A 19,827-nucleotide genomic window follows, 5' to 3' on the forward strand; every position below is an offset into this window, starting at 1 on the left:
CTGCCTGTGTGGTGAAAGAGAAGAGAGAAGCTGGAGATCTGGCAGCTGGAGGAAGAAGATCCCCTTGAAGGTACTGGCTGAACTCTGTGGACTTTTGAAGCTCTCTGCTGAAATGGTGACAGCTGCACTGCTCTCTGAGAAGGAAAAGTAAATGCTTTTGTTTGGATGTTTGAACTGTGAAAGTTTGAGGAACTGCTTTAAATATTTGAAGTGAAGAAGAAATGTTTAAGTTAATGAAGGAATAAGCCATGAAGATTATGTTAAATGGCAACTAATAAAACCTTTAGTTATAAGAAGCCTGGGGTTGGTGAACATTTGTAGAAGGTGAAGAGGAGGCAGAGAAGTCCCCTGTGTCTGAGGCAGAGTCCTGGTGAATTACTGCGAAGTGTAGAGCCCAACTGTGACTGTGTGTGAAGGAAGCTAAGCAGGGTCAGCCCTGGCCAGAGCCTGGAAGGGTGACCAGCTCACAATATGCATGCACCCTGCATTCTCTCCTATGTTAGCACACTTTTTTTTTTTCTTACACACACAGCCTACTTGCATACTATTTGCGTACTGCATTGGGTGCAAAGTTTGTTTTTTACACGTGTTCGGAAATTTTATGTTAAGCTTTAGTACAGAGTTCTAACACACAGCTTTCTGCTTCAGGCTAGAGAATGACATGGGGATAGGGACCTGTGGGTAGCCACGGTAACAAAAAACACTTTTGTGGAAACAAAAAAGGGAAGTAGACTTTCGGTTGTTCAAAGCTCCCAGGACTCAAACAAATGCCCAACATGGCCATGTTTCGCCAGAAGTACAGGCTGCGTCTGGGACAATGCAAACTGCAATACTGACTATAAAAACAAAATGATAAAAAAATCCAATAAAACATATATAAATCTATGAACACTGAATAAAGCAACATATATAAACAGTATCAAAAACACTTCTAAATAAATATATAAAATGTTTTTTTGAATCAATAAATAGTTAAAACACAATGGGACTCATTTTCAAAGCACCTATGGAGGCGGGGCTAGTGCTGGGCAAGACTTCTACGGTCTGTGCCCTGAAAATGGCAGACACAAATCAAGGTAAGGTATACACAAAAAGTAGCACATATGAGTTTTTATCTTGTTGGGCAGACTGGATGGTCCGTGCAGGTCTTTTTCTGCCGTCATCTACTATTGTGTGCTTACTATGGAACTGTGTAAGTCTAAAGGGCCTTGTTTACTAAGTTGCTTTGTGAGCGCACTAACTTTTAGCATGCGCTAATGCTAGAGACAAGCATAGGAATATATGGGTGTCTCTAGCATTAGCATATGCTATTTTTTAGCGTGCACTAAAAAGTTAGCGTGCCTACAGAGCGGCTTAGTAAACAAGGCCCTAAGTGCTTTGAAAATACACCTTAATGCAAATAAATATCTAAACCAATAGATACAAAAGTCTAACCTGGTACAACCAGTAAAACAGAGGATGGCTTACCCAGCTGGTGTAAAACTACAAACTTAATCAACACTGATTACAGCTAAAAAGAAAATTAGAGAGAGAGTGTATTTAAAAATAGTGGTGGTACTACTCCAGGCACCCACATACATAAAATGGACAAGGAAATATAGATAAACCTGCTGACTTAAATGTGTCTCTTCCGGAGTCTGTTTGAAACCATAAAAACAAACTTGCTGTGACAGCCTATCTTATATAATGTAGTAATGTAAATATTCATGATCTGCTTCTAAAACGTAAAAATAAGGTGAAAAATATATCCAAACTTCAACAAACTTTCTAAAATGCTGTCACCAAGGCATAGAAATTGTAGAAGATAAATAAAAACAGCTTTAAAAAAAGGTCTGAAAATCACGCTGTGTGAATATGAAGGTTCATGGCAATGCAGCCAGCAAAAATGTCCAATAAATAAATAAATTCATGAAATTTGGGACCAAAACATAAATTAGAAGGAATGGTACGGGAGGAAGTCAGTTTAACCCGTGATCTATAGAAATGAAGGAGTCCATAATTAGCCCTGATTAACCAAGTAGATTCCATAGATTTATGCCGAGAATGAAAGAGCAGCTTTATCTGCTGTGATGACATTATTTTCTTGGCTTGGATATCTAAATATTTTTTCTGGTAATGTAATATGCTAAAAAACTAAATTACAAAAAAAAAGGGAGAGAAGCATTTGTGTATCAAATGGTAACAAAGCACTGGTTGTCTGCATTTCTGCTGCTGAGATGAACCACTGCAGAACTTGCCTTCTGCAACAGAATTGGAAAACTCTGGCCTGCTACCTACCCCAGCAGCTTCTTCTCCCCTTTGTTTACTGTGCCTCTGGCTTTACTACTACTAATCATTTCTATAGCGCTGTACTCCCCTGTTGCTGTCAGTTGCGCTACCTTCCCTGTAGCTACAACATACCACAACCTCTCCCTTCTTGCAAGGCTGCCATCCATACATCACCTTAACTCTTCCAAAGCAGCAGGCCGGCTTGGTTTTCACTGACCCACTCTGTAGAGACAGTAAACACTGCTCTTGGTAACCAGAGTTACTATTGGCAACCTGCAGCTCAGATTAGATGAGCCTAACAGCAGCATCTGCAGGAGGTAGCAACAGTTAACAGCTGCCAGGAAATGGTAGAGAGGGCAAGCAGAATAAAAGAAAGAGGGATGCATATGTATATAATAAAAGTTAGAAATCTATTTATTTAAATAATATTTTAACCTTGAGGATTTTTTTAAACATATGTAATAATGCCATGCTTATGAACAATGGTACATATACTACAGAATCCCTGTTCAGTCATAAAAGCTGTGCAGCTGGCTCTTCTAGCCCCTGCCATACCCCTGTTTACAAATCCGTTCGGCAATGCTGACACAGCCCATTCAAAGTGAATGGGCTGTGTCGGAATTACCGCACCGGCAGCCGCTAGTGCAGTTTTGTTAACAGGAGGGGATAGAAAGCGGGGGCCCTCAGCTCTGGGTATCACTATATAATATACATACAATCGTGATGATACTCCTAGCTCTAGCTGACTCTATCACCTCATCCACACAAGCAGAACACAGACCAACCCTCACCAATTACTGAATAAAGGCAAAAAAAAATTAGACATAGTAACATGCAGACAAAAACTGAAAATTAAGCCCCGAGAAGCTATGAGCTATACAACACAATAAATAAAAACGGAAATGAATTCTCTCCTGCACTGAACAAAATACAAAAATATAAGAAAGAAACGTGCATTACCAGCGCAGATATTTTCCACTCATTAAAAACTGAAAACAATCAGAGTGGTCCCAATCTCTTTTTATCGGTCTTTCCACTTGCATTTTCTTCTCTTTTTTTTTCCCTTCAACTGTGCCCGACACAGATCTTTCCCTTTCACCTCTCCTTTTCTATTTTCTCTTGTCAACTCATTGCCAGATTTCATCTCTCCTCTCTCACACATATAGTCTTCAATCTCCCCTTAATTTTTATTTTAACCTTTTACCTATAGCCTAGTATTCCATCTGCCACTTTCACTCATCCCCCATTAACTTTTTTCAAACTCTTACTCTTTCCACAGCCTTACTCATCCCTCTGTCTCACTCAATCCATAGTCTCACATTTAGGTACCCACTGCCTAAGCCCACATCCACCTTCCTCTCTCTCATATCCCCTCACTAACCCCAATTCCTTCCCTATCCTCCAGTTTTCTGTTCTGTCTCTTATCCCTCTTTCAACTTCTCCCCAGATCCTCCATTCCATCTTTTCCTTATCCTATCACAGATCTGTCCCTTTTCTGTCTTTCACCTCTTTTCTACCTTCCCCCTGACATTAAAATATTTTTATATCCATTTGAATTAACCAGAATGATGTAACACAATCTTACATACCCCTGTCTCACTACTGTCTAACTCCTGCATTTCAGACAATCTTTCATGCCCCATTCTTATCATCCCTGAGACTTCATTCAATCACTAGATTCCCACACTTTCACCCAATCCCCGAGTCTCTCAGTCACTACCTAATCTCAATGCTAAAAGTCTTTTTTTTTTTTTGGAGGGGGGGGGGGAGTTGCCAGCATTTGCAATCCCTAGGATTCTCCTCCAGTAGCAGACCCATTGTGCCAAGATCATCCCTGCTCTCATGCCTCTCAGACTCACCCTCTTTCACCCTGCTCCAAGCTTCACTCCATCTTTCTCAAGCCCAGAAGACTCCTATGCTCTTTCCCTCCGTTTCCCCTTTCGATATTCCCTCTCCTCCATTTCTCCTCCTTTTAAAACATAGCCTCACCACTTGGTGGTCACAGCAGGAAGATGAGGACAGCAGGGAAGGAAATGGGCTCTTAGGCTCTCTCTTCCTCTGCAACCAGCAGTAGTAACTACAGACACAGATGAAGGAGCAGGGCCCCATATTTCTGGGCCAGTCTGGCAGCACAGATTAAAGCCACATGAAAAGGGGGAAATGATGTAGCATATTCTGGTGGTACCAGTGACTGTAGTGGCACAGCAGGATGCAGTACAGGTGATTGCTGGGGGTGGGGGAGAAAAGGGACAGAAGACCCACAACATTTCTAGCTCAGGCTAGTACACAGTGATAAGGGGAAGCATATATAGGGAGCACTGATGTGGGATTTCAAGTATCTGACTCCCTTTGTACCACCCCAGCCTGCAGATACTCATGGTTGTTAAGGAAAATACTGGCCTACTATTAATACCAAATTTTAGGCGACATACCTCCCAACTTTCCACAACACACAGGTCAAGGACCACTGCAATAGCATACAGTTTCTGTGTGAGGTGCTACAGTAGTTTGACTAGTTTGGTTTTTTCCAGGAGGTGACGTTGATATTCCAACGTTTTTCAACCGGTGTGCTGCGGGAAGTCCGGGAATTCCCTATTACAGGCGTTACGTGATTGGTCTCATTATCTTCCTCCTCCCACCCTACGGGTCTCTCTCCTCTCCACTGCAATTCTTCAAACGTTGTGGTTGCCGGCAGGTGTTCCAGCCCTGGAGTCCTTCCTTCTGACACGACTTTCTTTTGCTGCACAGGAGGGATGTGACAGAGGGAAAGCCTCGGGACGGCCAGCAGAAGGCCTGTTCTAATAGCTGCCGGCAACTGCAAAGTCTGTGGAAGGCCCAAGGGATGGCAGAAGGAAGGTAGGAAAACAGATTAAACCCATGGGAGAGGGGAGACAGGCTGCACATAAAGAGAAAAGGAGAGACAGCACTCCACATTTAAATGCGGTCATTTAGTATTCCCACAGAATGATTAAAAAAAAAAAAAGGCTGTCAGGCATGTTTAGTGCCAGCAAAAACAACGCCAGGTCCGGGGCAGCATTAGAAGAGTTAGTTGAGAAGGTTTGTCTAATGAAACCCCTTCTCTCACACCAACCTGACCACCCTGCCCCAAATGGGCTTCCCTTGCCCCCCCCCCCCCCCAACCTTTAAAAAGAAAATGTCCCTGGTGGTCTGATGGAACATTCCTGGCCCCTGTTACAAAGGTAAAATTATGTATCATACCTGATCATTTTCTTTCCATTAATCATTGCTGATCAATCCATAGACTGGTGGGTTGTGTCCATCTGCCAGCAGGTGGAGATAGAGAGCAAACTTTTGCCTCCCTATATGTGGTCATGTGCTGCCGGAAACTCCTCAGTATGTCGATATCAAAGCTCCATCCGCAGGACTCAGCACTTAGAGAATTACACCCACAAAGGGACACTCTGCCCAGCTCACCACCGCCGAAACGGGGGAGGGGAATTAACCCAGCTCATCCCCACACAAGTGGGGGAGGGGAATCCGTCCAGCTCATCCCCGCGGAGCGGGGGAGGGACACCACACCCGCTGATGCGGGGGGATCTGGCTTATCCTGCAACCGCGGGAGGAGCTGACTGACCCTAACACCGCCGAAGCGGGAGGGGTACAAAGCTGCCCTACAGCCGCACGAAGCGGGAGGGAGTGCCGGCAGAATTTAAGTCTCAATCCAGCCCCGTAAAACGGAGGGGAGAGGAATGCAGCAGCTCACTGTAACACAAACTCGTCTCAACTCTTGAAGAATCCAAGTGAAAAAACTTGAACACGAAGTCCTCCTGAAGTAACTGAAGACTAAACTTGAACCTAAAATTCAACCAGAATATAAACAGTACAGATATCTGGGAGGGGCTATGGATTGATCAGCTATGATTAATGGAAAGAAAATTATCAGGTATGATACATAATTTTACCTTCCATATCATCATGCTGATCAATCCATAGACTGGTGGGATGTATCGAAGCAGTACTCACCCAGGGCGGGACATTGAAATCCCTGACCGCAACACTGAAGCTCCAAACCGGGCCTCCGCCCGAGCAGCCACAGCCAAGCGGTAATGCCTGGAGAAGGTATGGGCCGATGCCCAAGTTGCCGCCTTGCAAATCTCTTCCAAGGAGACGGACCCGGCCTCTGCCATCGAGGCCGCCTGAGCTCTAGTGGAGTGAGCCTTCAGCTGGATAGGCGGCACCTTCCCCGCGGCCACATAAGCCGCTGCAATGGCTTCCTTGACCCATCTTGCCACTGTAGGCATAGCAGCCTGCAGACCCCTACGAGGACCTGCAAACAGGACAAACAGATGATCCGATTTCCGGAAATCATTGGTCACTTCCAAGTATCTGATGATGACACGTCTCACATCCAGACATTTGAGAGCAGAGTATTCCTCTGGGTAGTCCTCCCTCCGAAAGGAAGGGAGACAGAGCTGCTGATTCACATGGAAGCGAGAAACAATCTTGGGCAGGAAGGAAGGCACTGTGCGAATAGTCACTCCTGCCTCAGTGAACTGCAGAAAAGGCTCTCGACACGAGAGTGCCTGGAGCTCGGAAACTCTTCTGGCTGAAGTGATAGCCACCAAAAAGACTGCTTTCAACGTCAGGTCTTTCAGAGATGCCCTCGACAAGGGTTCAAAAGGCGGCTTCTGCAATGCTCTTAGCACCAGGTTGAGATTCCACGCAGGCACCACTGAGTGCAGAAGAGGGCGCAGGTGATTAACTCCCTTGAGAAAGCGCACCACATCTGGCTGCGAAGCCAGGGAAGCACCCTTCAGGCGGCCCCTGAAGCAAGCCAGAGCCGCTACCTGGACTTTAAGGGAACTGAGCGACAGGCCTTTCTCCAGACCTTCTTGCAGGAACGCCAACACTGAAGAAATTGGAGCAGTGAAGGGAGAAAGTGAGCCTGCTTCACACCACGCTGCAAAGATACGCCAAACCCTGGCGTAAGCAGTAGAAGTAGAGCGCTTCCTCGCTCTCAGCATAGTGGCGATGTCCTTGTCTGAGAAGCCCTTCTTTCTCAGACGCTGCCGCTCAATAGCCAGGCCGTAAGACCAAAGGGGGAGGGATCCTCCATCACCACGGGACCCTGATGTAACAGGCCCTGCTCCACTGGCAGCCGCAGAGGATCGTCGACTGAGAGCCTGATCAAGTCCGCATACCATGGACATCTGGGCCAATCCGGACCACCAGGATTATCCGGCCTGGATGCTTTGCCACCCGGTCTAGCACCCTGCCCAACATGGGCCAGGGCGGGAACACATAGAGAAGCTCTTGTGTCGGCCACTGTTGGAGAAGAGCATCTACTCCCAGGGATCGAGGGTCCCGTCCTCTGCTGAAAAAGTGCGGCACTTGGCAATTGGCCGATGACGCCATCAGATCTAGGCTCGGCTGGCCCCAGCGCTTCGTGATGTCCAAGAACGCCTGAGCAGATAGCTGCCACTCTCCGGGCTCCAAGGTATGGCGACTGAGAAAGTCCGCCTTGACATTCATGACTCCGGCAATGTGGGCCGCTGACAGCTGTTCCAGGTTCGCTTCCGCCCACTGGCATAGATTCATAGCCTCCTTGGCTAGAGGGGCGCTCTTGGTACCTCCCTGGCGGTTGACATAGGCCACAGCCGTGGCATTGTCCGACAGGACCCGTACTGGCTTCAACGCTAGTACCGGGATGAACTCCAAAAGCGCCAACCGAATGGCTCTGAGTTCCAGGAGGTTGATAGACCACTTTGCCTCTGCAGGAGACCAGAGCACCTGCGCTGTCCTTCCCAAGCAGTGGGCTCCCCAGCCCGACAAAGAGGCATCCGTCGTGACAACAATCCACTCCGGGGTCACCAGAGGCATACCTGCAGACAACTTGTCTGTCTGCGTCTACCAGCTCAGCGCCTTGCACGCTGCTGGGTCTAAGGGAAGGCGCACAGCATAATCCTCCGACATCGGAGTCCAGCGCTGCAGCAGAGAGTGTTGTAGTGGTCTCATATGAGCCCTGGCCCAGGGCACTATTTCCATCGTGGCCGTCATAGAGCCCAACAGCTGCACATAGTCCCAAGCCCGAAGAGGAGAGGCTAGTAGGAACTGGTCCACCTGAGCCTGAAGCTTGACAATCCAATTGTCTGGCAGGAACACTCTGCCCACTTGGGTGTCGAATCGAACTCCCAGATACTCCAGGGACTGAGTTGGGCGCAGCTGGCTTTTCTCCCAGTTGATGATCCACCCCAGGGAGCTCAAAAGAGCGACCACCCGGTTCACAGCTTTGCCGCACTCTGCATAAGAGGGGGCTCGGATCAACCAGTCGTCCAGATAAGGATGGACTTGTACTCCTTCCTTCCTCAGGAAGGCCGCGATGACCACCATTACTTTGGAGAAGGTCCGCGGAGCAGTAGCCAACCCGAACGGGAGGGCTCTGAACTGGAAGTGTCGGCCCAGGACTGCAAAACGCAGAAAGCGTTGATGAGGAGGCCAGATGGGAATATGCAAGTACGCTTCCCTGATGTCCAAGGATGCCAGGTACTCCCCTGCCTTCACTGCCGCTATAACAGAGCGGAGAGTCTCCATGCGAAAGTGCCGAACTTTCAAGGCCCGATTGACCCCTTTGAGGTCGAGGATAGGCCGTACAGAACCTCCTTTCTTGGTACCACAAAGTAAATGGAGTAACGCCCCTTGCCAAGCTGACTTTCTGGCACCGGAACGACCGCACCCAGGCGGATCAGATTGCCCAAGGTCTGCTGCACTGCCACAGCTTTGACCGGAGACTTGCAGGGAGAGAGTACAAACCCGTCTCTTAAGGGTCGGCAGAACTCTAGCTTGTAGCCGTCTCTGATGACTTCCAGCACCCAAGCGTCTGAAGTTATTGTGGTCCACTCGCCCAGAAACGAGGACAACCGTCCTCCAATCTGCACTGGGGCGTGGACCAAGGCCCCGTCATTGGGTACGAGACCCTGGGGGAGGACCGGAGGGAGCACCTCCGGGACGGCGGTCTCTGCGAAAGGAATGCTGCTTGGGGGAGAAGTTCCTCTTGAAGGAAGAGGGGGCAGAGGAGCCCGACCTGACCGGGCGGTACCGACGGGCTTCCTGAAACCGTCCTCTGGAGGTACCGGGGCGAGTACTAGCCCGAGCCCTGACCTCTGGTAACTTCTTGCCCTTAGACGTGCCGAGATCGGTCACGATTTTGTCCAGCTCGACCCCAAAGAGCAGCTTGCCTTTAAAAGGCAATCTAGCCAGGCGGGATTTAGAGGCGTGGTCAGCAGACCAATGCTTCAGCCAAAGCCACCGCCGCGCAGAGATTGTCTGAGCCATGCCTTTAGCTGAGGCCCTCAAGACATCATACAGCAAGTCTGCCAAATAGGCTAAGCCCGATTCCAGGGCCGGCCAATCAGCCCTCAAGGAATGATCCGAGGGGGAAGCCCGCTGCACCATAGTCAGGCACGCCCTGGCCACATAGGATCCGCAAACTGAGGCCTGCAAACTTAAAGCAGCCGCCTCAAAGGACGACCTTAAGGCCGCCTCCAATCTTCTGTCTTGGGCGTCCTTTAGGGCCGTGCCACCTTCCACCGGCAACGCCGTTTTCTTAGTCACCGCAGTGATTAAAGAATCCACGGTAGGCCACAGATAGGCCTCACGTTCACTTGCAGGCAAAGGATAGAGGCGGGACATAGCCCTAGCCACTTTAAGGCTCGCTTCCGGGACATCCCATTGAGCCGAAATTAAGGTGTGCATGGCATCATGCACGTGGAAGGTTCTAGGCGGGCGCTTCGTCCCCAGCATAATGGCAGAGCCAACAGGGGCTGAGGGAGAGACGTCCTCCGGAGAGGAAATCTTCAAAATGCCCATGGCCTGCACTAACAGGTTGGGCAAATCCTCTGAGCTAAAGAGCCGCGCTGCAGAGGGGTCATCCGCTCCATCCGAGCGGGGATCCGTCTCCTCCAAGGAATCCGCAAAGGACCGTTGGGAGAACTCAGATACGCTGCCCTCATCTACATCGGAGGAGACAAAGTCCTCCAAGGCCTGGGAATCAACCCGAGGGCGTTTACCTCCGGGGGCCTCATCCTCTTTACCAGACGAGGGAGCAGGGGCAGCGTTTTGCATAAGGAAGGCCTGATGCAGCAGCAAAACAAACTTGGGGGAGAAACCCCCCAGACTGTGCACTTCCGCAGCCTGGGCTACAGCCCTAGACGCACCCTCAACCGGCGCTCGCAAGAGCGGGGGAGAGACATGCTGCGCATCCAAGATGGCGTCCGGCGCGACACTCCGCGAAGGAGCCGCGCGGGAAGAACGGCGCTTAACTTTAGCCGCCTTTGTGCCGTCGCCCAAATTAAGGGCGTTCATGGCATTAATGTCTCCTACCTCAAGGGCGGCCCAAGAAGAAGCCGTCCGAGCCGCGTGGCCGGCCAAGATGGCGGAGGCGAGCAGCGGGGGATGGGCGTTTATGGCGGGAAAAACCGCCACACCGGAGGAAGGACCGGGACACTCATCGGTCACGAAACTGTCACCCAACAAGGGCGAATCAGATTTTAAGACCCCCGCATCCCCTCTAGAAGCGCCCAAGCGATCCGGGGAGCGACTCTTTGCGCCCTCGCCCTCCGACGCCATATGCCACGTGGAGATCAATCGGGGAACCCCCTGCCCGCTATAAAAAGGTAAAAATTACCTGCTTTCCGCTCCGAGCTGTAACGACCTGGTGTCCCAGTGAGTAGCTGCAATAAACGTTTAAATAAACGTCGAAATAAACGCCTTTAAGGACGTTCAAAATTTTTTTTTTTTTTTTTAAACGGAGCCAGCGGGAGGGGGGAGAAAAGGAGGGACCTGGCGCCACCAGGTTTGCACTTGCTCAAGAAGAGCCCTCAACCCCAGGCACTCAACAAAACCTAAAAATTAGGCTTGGAGGCCTAGCCAGAGCTGCTGCTGTGTGTGACCACCACCTGCTGAGATAGAGAACATACTGGGGAGTTTCCGGCAGCACATGACCACATATAGGGAGGCAAAAGTTTGCTCTCTATCTCCACCTGCTGGTAGATGGACACAACCCACCAGTCTATGGATTGATCAGCATGATGATATGGAAAGGGCCTGGTGGTCCAGTAGAGTCCCTCCCACACATACACAAAAACATGTAGCTAAAGCCCTGGCAAAAATCAGTCAGAGCCCTGTTGGTCCAGTGGGAGCCCTGCCAGACCCACCCCCCATAGCCCCAACATACCTTGTAGATAGAAAAGAGGAGGGAGTAGGCATCCTTCCCTCCTCCCTCCCAGATGTCATCAAAATGGCGGTGCCCCGCCCTCACCTGGTAAATTTTGGGATGCACTGGGTGGGGCCTAACAACTTATTTGGCAGTTAGATACTGCCTGGTGCATCCCAGAATACACCAGGCAGGGGCAAGATGCTACCATTTTGATGATGCTGCCTGGCAGGGAGGAGGGAAGGATGACCACTTCCTCCTCCCTGCTATCTATAATTTATTACAGGGCCATGGGGGTTTAGGTGAGCTTGGGTCTAGGCCACCAGGGTGGATTTCGGTGGGGGGGGGGGGTGTTGTCACTGAACCACCAGGGCTTTAGTTAGTTTTCGGGAGTCAGGGTCCACTGAACCACGAGGGCCTTTGAGGGAGGCCAGGAAGGGTCCACCGGACCACCAGGGATTTATTTTATTAAGGCGGGAAAGGGTCACCTGATATTTGGGGAGAAGGGAGGATTCACACCTGAAGTTCGAGGGCAGGGGAGAGGGAGGAAGAGGAAGGGTCAGGCCAGGGCCAGTTCTTGTGGTGGCAACCCTTTTCTTCGTTATTTCAACTTTCCTGTCACTGCCTGAACCAATCAACACTCAGGCATTAACAGGAAAATTAGTGCAGAATAGTTAGCAGCTAAATAATAGCGCGATTTTAATGCAGCATTAATTTGCATGCTCATTATCCTCAGCATGCCGCTGTAAGTTTGTTACGCTAGGTTTGTGGTAGAATTCAATTTGACTGCAAACCTTTACCTGCAGGTGAGAGTCATGTTCTGGATCTGCTATGGAGGTAAAGGATTCTGCTGGCATGTGTTGTCTAAGAATCTATTAACAGTCCATCTTGTTCCAGTTTCCTCAGCAGGTATATTGGTGCTCTACTGTATTTCAGTAGCATAATTAAGTGAAATAACTACTTCTGAAGGGATGGAGATTACTTGCAGGACTGGGTGAGGATGGAATTGATTTTAGTGGGGATGGGTGGGTATGGGTTAGATTCCAGTGGTGTGCCTTGACAATTTTTGTGCCTCATAAGTATGCCACTCTTGTTTCTATTTATGTCCTAAGAATTAGTGCTGTGCTGTTATGTTATGGCAGGTTTCCTGGCAGGTTTCCTACACGGGTTCTGAGCACCTTTTTTGCAATGTGTTGTGTTACTTCACAAAGAGGGGCATTTTCAATATGACATCTAAGTCCGACTTTGGACGTTTTGCAAAAAACAACCAAAATCTGAATAGGAAAGAAGGTCATTTTCAAAAAAGAAAAACGTCTATCTTTTGTTTTCAAAAATACTGTTTTGAACAAGGTTTTGTGATTTGGTCGTTTTGTTTTTTTGGTCCATTTTCAACCAAAAATTTCCAAGTGCAAAACACACAAAATCAAGCCAAATGGAATGTAGGAGGAGCCAGAATTTTTGGTAGACTGGTCCCCCAGACATCTCAGGAAAGCAATAGGGACCCTAGGGGGCACTGCAGTAGACTTCATAAAATGCACCCAGGTACACATCTCACCGTTGCTCCCTTATCTCATCTGCTAAGCTCCCCAAAACCCACTACCCCCAACTGTACACCACCACCATAGCCCTTACGGGTGAACGGGGCACCTATATGTGGGTATAGTGGGTTTCTGGTGAGTTTTGGAGGGCTCACAGTTTCCTCCACAAGTTTAACAGGTAGGGAGAGGTATGGGCCTGGGTTCACCTGTCTTCAGTGCATTGCACCCACTACTAGACTATTCCAGGAACCTGCATGCTGTTCTGTTTTTAATCACATTTTTGTGGGGTGGGAGGGAATTAGTGACCACTGGGGGAGTATGGAGAAGTCACCCCTGATTCCCTCCAGTGGTCATCTGGTCATTTAGGGCACCTTTTTGTGCCTTATTCGTTATAAAAGCAGGTCTAGCTCAAAACATCTTAGTGTTAGTCTTGGATGGTTTTGTTCTGTTCCATTATGGCTGAAAAACATCTAAGTTTTAGGAATGCCCAAATCCCACCTTTAAACATGCCCCTGACACGCCCCCTTGTGATTTGAACGCACTTCTGACGGACCTCATAGAAAAAGATCTAAAAATTGGTTTTGAAAATACCAATTTGGACGTTTTTGTGAGAAAAACATCCAAATGCAGATTTATGCCACTTTTTGGACGTTTTTCTCTTTTGAAAATGAGCCTGACCCCAAAAGTTTCTGGAAATGGAGGGATTTGTGATGCTGTTACTGAGGCGATACCAAGAGATGAAAGATAGAGAATTATATATAGAACATGTATATTTTTTGTATGGCAACCTATAATGAAAAAAATCCTATTCTACAATGCATGAACTCCAGAATAAGACAAAATTTCTTAATGCCAACAGTAAAGTTTAGTGTGAATGTCTACAGTTTTATCTCTGTCACATTTTTCATTAATGAAGCAAAATTAAACAACTGTTAGCTCACAAAAGTTAATAGCTTTGTTTTTGTAAGCTGTTATTAAAATTAAAGTAGTGTACATTTTGTTAAGAATATTTTCTTTCCCTTGCATCACTTTTACTCTCTCCAATCCAACAGAATTTGGAAAGAATTATAACAAAGGGCTCAAGAATGTCTATCTGGGGACAAAATAACTCTCCAAAAATTTAACAAAATGGGATGAAACTTAGGGCCCTGTTTACTGAGCCGTGCTCCAACCCAACAAAATTTGGAAAGAATTATAACAAAGGGCTTAAGAATGTCTGTCTAAGGACAAAATAATTGTCCAAAAATTTAACAGAGTGGGATGAAACTTAGAGCCCTGTTTACTAAGCCGTGCTAGAGGTGTGTTAGCATTTTTTAGCACACACTAAGCATTACCATGTGCTAACCGTATAGGTGCCCATAATATTTCTATGGGCATCTACACAGTTAACATGTGCTAAAAATGCTAGTGCACCTTAGTAAACAGGGCCCTTAGCATAAGGGAAAACCAAGTAAAAAGATCCACATACAAGAAACTGGACTGGTGATGCCACTTTCAGAGACATAACCCCGTCACCCCCCCCCCCCCCCCCCCCCCCAAAAAAAAAAAACAAAAACAAAAACAAATGACAAAGTACATTTCTATGAGAGGAGTTCCAGCTTCTGTAGCAGAAAAGAATGACTTGGCATGTGAGGAAAAAAAAAACATTGAAAGACCCACCAAGTTCAAAAATGGGCCACAGAGAGATAAGTGCCCTGCCCCCTCCCACCCACCCCAACAAAATATGACCCAATGCTTTTCTATAGGAAAAGGAATTCCACTTTCTGTAACATGGAAAAACAGTGAAATACAGCAGTTAAGAACAAGGCAGTTTTAATGGTGATTTCCCTACTCTTCCAAACACCCAAACTGACTCACCTCCAAAATACTTTCCCCCTTCACAAGTGCCAAACATCCCAAATCTACGCCCCTCCCCCATCTGCCACACCACACTGAAAACTGTTCCAACTCCAAAACTATGCCCCCACCACCTACAACCGCCATAGCACCCCTAATCAGAACAGGCAAGTACAAATAGGGGCCCCTGGTGGAGAAAACGGTCTAAAAAGCCAAAGCAAAGGCTCACTGTTCTCAGCATCCTCTTTTTCCTCACTCTATTTATCAATACTTGACTCCCATTTCCCCTGATCTCAAATCATTTCTGTTCCTCCACACCCTCTTGTTCTTCCCTCTCTCTCTTTACTAGCCGTTGAGCCCGTAAAAAAACGGGCTAGTATAGGACGGGGGGGGGGTTTGAAAGGCCCCTTCTCCCCGCCGCTGCAAGGCCCCCCCCACCGCCGAGCTCGCCGCTGCCCCTACGAGGTCACCGCTACGCTCCCCCCCCCCCCGGAGTCGCCGCCACCCTTCCACTCGGGCCCTCGCTTCGCTATTGAAACAGCGCGGGAACGCAGCACACAGCTCAGAAGAGCTGCCGTCCTTCTCTGCCTGTGTCCCGCCCTGACACAGGCAGGCAAGGAAGGCCGACGGCAGCTCAGCTGAGCTATGTGCTGCATTCCTGCGCTGTTTCTATAGCGGAGCGAGAGCCCGGCCCGGGTGGAGGGTGGGTGGCCGTGGCGACTCCGGGTGGGGGGAGTGGTGGCGGCGACGTTGGGGGGGGGGGGGAAGCGGTAGCGACGTCGGTTTCATCCCTCCCCTTGTGCAGTAGAGACCCTCTCTGTCCCGCCCCCGTGATCACGTATTGACGCGGGGGCAGGACAGAGAGGGTCTTTACTGCGCATTTGCGAGTGAGTTCGGTCACTCGCCGTTTATATGTTTGATGGTATGGAGAAGGTCCTCCTCTAAATTTCCTCCATCATATTATAATTCATTGTATTATATGTTGCTCCTTTTTTCAGATTTTACTGTTATCTTATAGGTGTGTACTGGAGTAATGTCTCCAAATAGGTTAGTTTTGTGCATACTATGACACCAATAATCCTCACCCCTAAGCCACGTAAGTGGAGTAAGATTTGAGGCTCTCAAATTTACTGCCGACACTCATCGTAGTATCTAGATCATGCCAAGCTGATCTCCCTTCTGAAGTTCCAAAGGTGTAACATTTATAGGCAACCTAACCAGGTACGCTTGAAAATTCCTTTTAAACATGCCTGTGGCACCCAAAATGATGAGAAATATGGGAAAATTTGGTTCTTACCTTAGTCACAGCAGATGAATCCATTAACTGATGGGTTGTATCTGCCTACCAGCAGGTGGAGATAGAGAACACTGAAAGAACATGGTGTTCCTGGACGCCCAACCCCCTCTGCCTTCAGTATATGAAATTTCCAAAGCAGAGTGAATAAGAAAGGCAAAATAACATAAACTTTCCTCACGGAGAACAAACGCCCCTAAACCGGAGCAATAACCAAACAAAGGAGGGACGTTATCAACCTCCTACAATAAAAACAGCATGTAGTAACTCTGATAGCTTGTCTTCAAGTACTCCTGATGAGGCACAATGTTTGTATGCAACATCTGTACAAAAACTAAAGTCAGACAGGGAAGGATCATGGATTCATCTGCTGTGACTAAAGGAAAGAAAATTATCAAGGTAAGAACCTAATTTTGCCTTCCTTGTCATCAACAGCAGATGAATCCATTAACTGATGGAATGTACCAAAGCACTCCCTAAGTAGGGTGGGAACAGGCAACTCCGCAAGCAAGCACTTGCGCTCCAAAATGCGCATCCTGCCGCGCTGCCACATCCAGCCTGTAATGCCGCACAAGAGACAGCTAACCCGGATATTCTCTGCTTGCTGCCTGTCTCTGACTACTGCCTGAACCCGGATATTCTCTGCCTGCTGCTTGTCTCTGTCTTCTTTCTGGACCCTGCTCCTGCCCAGCTTATGTGTATGTCCTGAACCCTGCTTCTGCCCAGCGTGTGTGTTTATCCTGAACCCCGCTTCTGCCAAGCTTGCATGTATATCCTGAACCCTGCTTCTGCCAGCCTTGTATGTATTTCCTGACCTTTGCTTCTGCCAAGCTTGTTTGTGGATCCTAGCCCCTGTTTCCACCTAGCCTCTGTGCACGCTCTGTCTGCTTGGTCTGTCTAGTGTTTCTTAACTAGTGGCTGCATAGCAGCTTTCAGTCAACCAAGCCTCCCTCGTGTATCCTAGACCCAGGGTGAGTCCTCTGGGTCTTCAGTTCCTGCCCTGTCCTGTAAGTCCTGCCGGCCACCTGCACCCAGGGGCTCAACTCCTGAGGAACGGTGGTCAAGCGCAGGTGAAGCTGTTCCTGTCCTGGCTGTTCCATCTTGCGTGCCTCAGCTGCAACTCCAGTCCGGGGTTCCAGTCCTGTTTTGCCTTGTCTCCGGTTTAGGGGTGGTTTTGCCTACCTCTGCCGCTCCTCGGCAGTGGTCCAAGGGCTCACGAATCTAGGTCTTGCCTCGAGGACCTGACAGTTACTACTATATGTATACTTCTAACTAAAACACAAGACATTTTCTTTTTAAATAAGATTTTAGATCTTTCTTTCAAGTAGGATTTATCACCTCATGATCATGAATTGCAATTTTAACCTAGGAAATCAAAGTTTAATTACGGATGATCTTAGTTCTAGCCATTCTTCTGCCAAACTCCAACAATAATAATAACCATACTGAAAAATTTAACATCATAAGCTGCATCATACTGGGTTAGAACAAAGGTCCATCAAGCCCATCACCCTATCTGATAATGGTCAAGCCAGTTTACTAGAAAGTATCCAGATCCATTCCTTGGGGCTTACTCACAAAGGGGCCCTTTTAGTAAGCTATGTTACGCACCAACAAGGCTAAAACGGCTAAGACAACTTACAATGGCATACCACGGTATGCGCTCAGGTGTCTAGTAATAAGTTTCATTTTAGGGTGCACATATCCATATGCTAAAAAAAATGTTTCAATTTTTTATTGGAAGGGGACATGTAGGGGGTGTTCCTGAACTAATAAGCATAGCTACATTACGGCATGCTAACTGGTTAGCACAGGATTACCATGTGAGCTCTTACTGCTACAAAATGGGTGACAGAAAGTGCTCATGTGGTGGTAGCATTAGCACATAGCCATCAATACAAAAAAAATGGAAAATCGGTCATTTTATGGATGCAGCAAAAGTGGCCTTAGTGCATGGGGAAAAAATCCATGCAAGGGCATGCTAAGGTCACCTTTTTCTGCACCTTAGTAAAATAGCCCCAAAATTAGTAGCTTTCTCCAAGCTATCTGGTTAAGCCATACTGCAGAAATGCATTAGGGTCATATCTATATCATCTGAATGTTCTAATGCATGCTTATTAGGTTTTCATTAGTATTCTGTTGACATCATATTATATGTTATTATATGTGCTGTTAAATGTATATATTTTTGATACTGTTTCATGGTAGTCCTATTAGGTTATAAAAGTCAAAAAATTATTTTGTTCTGAGCACTAAAGGAACAGACTTAAATCTATAAAGAATTTAATCAAGTGAAACCTCAACTGACACAGAAGGTCTACATAGATGACCATTCACAAATGGCTATAACCATTGTTTTCAATTAAAACACTAAAAAGGTAATGGTGAAAAACTCCTAAAAACGGAGAAAAAAACACTGTTACTAAAAGATGCTATTAAGCTATAGAAGCAATATCACAATCTCTTCACTATCAATGTTCATTTCAAACTGAAAAATTTAATTATACGAGTCCTCCGTGCCATATCACTTAGCTTAAGATGGAATACTTTACACCAACATCCAAACGTAAGCCACATTGAGCCTGCAAGTAGGTGGGAAAATGTGGGATACAACTGTAACAAATAAATAAATAAAAACAAGGCTACAACAATCCTGCTCTATTCATTTACTGTAGCACAGGGTCCCTAAACCTCGAAAATGATCCCCCTCATTTCAATTTCTTCTTCAGGAGGAATACACACAAACAGCAATCAGCCTGGTTCCAAGATGGCGATTACCAGCTTAAAAATGCTCTCACAATCCAGACTTCCTACTTGCCAAGATCACTTTGCCCTTATATATTGGCCAGACCAAAAGAATGTTAAAACCAGATTGATTAAGCATAAACATAGCATACAAACTGGGCAACTGGAAGTACCTTTGCTAAAACATTGCCAGGAATTACATCATTCTTTCAAGCAAATGCATTGTTTTGCAATTAATCAAATTAAGGACAATGGTAGAGAAGATATCTCATAAATTACATCAAAAAAGAACAAAAATTGATTTCTCAGTTAAAAACTGTTGCACTACACGGTCTGAATGGACCTATGGAGTAGGAAGCTTTTCTATAAGTTATATTCCTTTAAATATTCTGTGCCTGCCTGTGAGGTGACATCAGTGAGTAAGAAATCTGGATTGTGAGAGCGTTTTTAAGCCGGTAATCGCCATCTAGGCGCCAGACTGATTGTATGTTATTCCTCATGAAGAAGAAATCGAAACGAGGGGGCCCTTGTCAAGGATTATGGACCCTGTGCTACAGTAAATGAATAAATAAGGAAACAGGAAATGAGGACGGGACCAGAGCTGAAAGACAGAGAAGGGAAAACTGAAGTAAATGCCGAGCCTGCACGCTTTTTACCACGCGAGCTAAGTCAGGATGACTTTTAAAATTCGGAGGGAGGGGGCCTGGAACTGGAAGGGAGGGAGGGAGGGACGACGACCCTGGAACTGGGAGGGAGGGGGGACCCTGGAATTGGGAGGGAGGGGGGACGCTGGAACTGGGAGGGAGGGGGGACGGATGACGACCCTGGAACTGGGAGGGTGGGAACGAACTTACGGTGGGTGAATATTATATGCAGCCTTCCCTTCCCTCCAAGGGTGGGACACTGAGAGTGAGTTGGTCCCTTCTCCTTCTGACGTCGCATTTCTTTCCCTGGCAACTATACAGAGTTCCCTC

The 19,827-nt window shown here is 47.3% G+C and overlaps 1 protein-coding gene across 1 annotated transcript in view; it reads right to left on the minus strand.

Moving 5' to 3' along the window:
- Positions 1-19,827, minus strand: part of THNSL1 (threonine synthase like 1) — a 45,330-nt gene that overhangs the window by 24,652 nt on the left and 851 nt on the right. The window lies entirely within an intron of this gene.

Source organism: Microcaecilia unicolor, chromosome 1 (genome assembly GCF_901765095.1).
Source record: "Microcaecilia unicolor chromosome 1, aMicUni1.1, whole genome shotgun sequence".
Classification (NCBI taxonomy): Eukaryota; Metazoa; Chordata; class Amphibia; order Gymnophiona; family Siphonopidae; genus Microcaecilia; species Microcaecilia unicolor.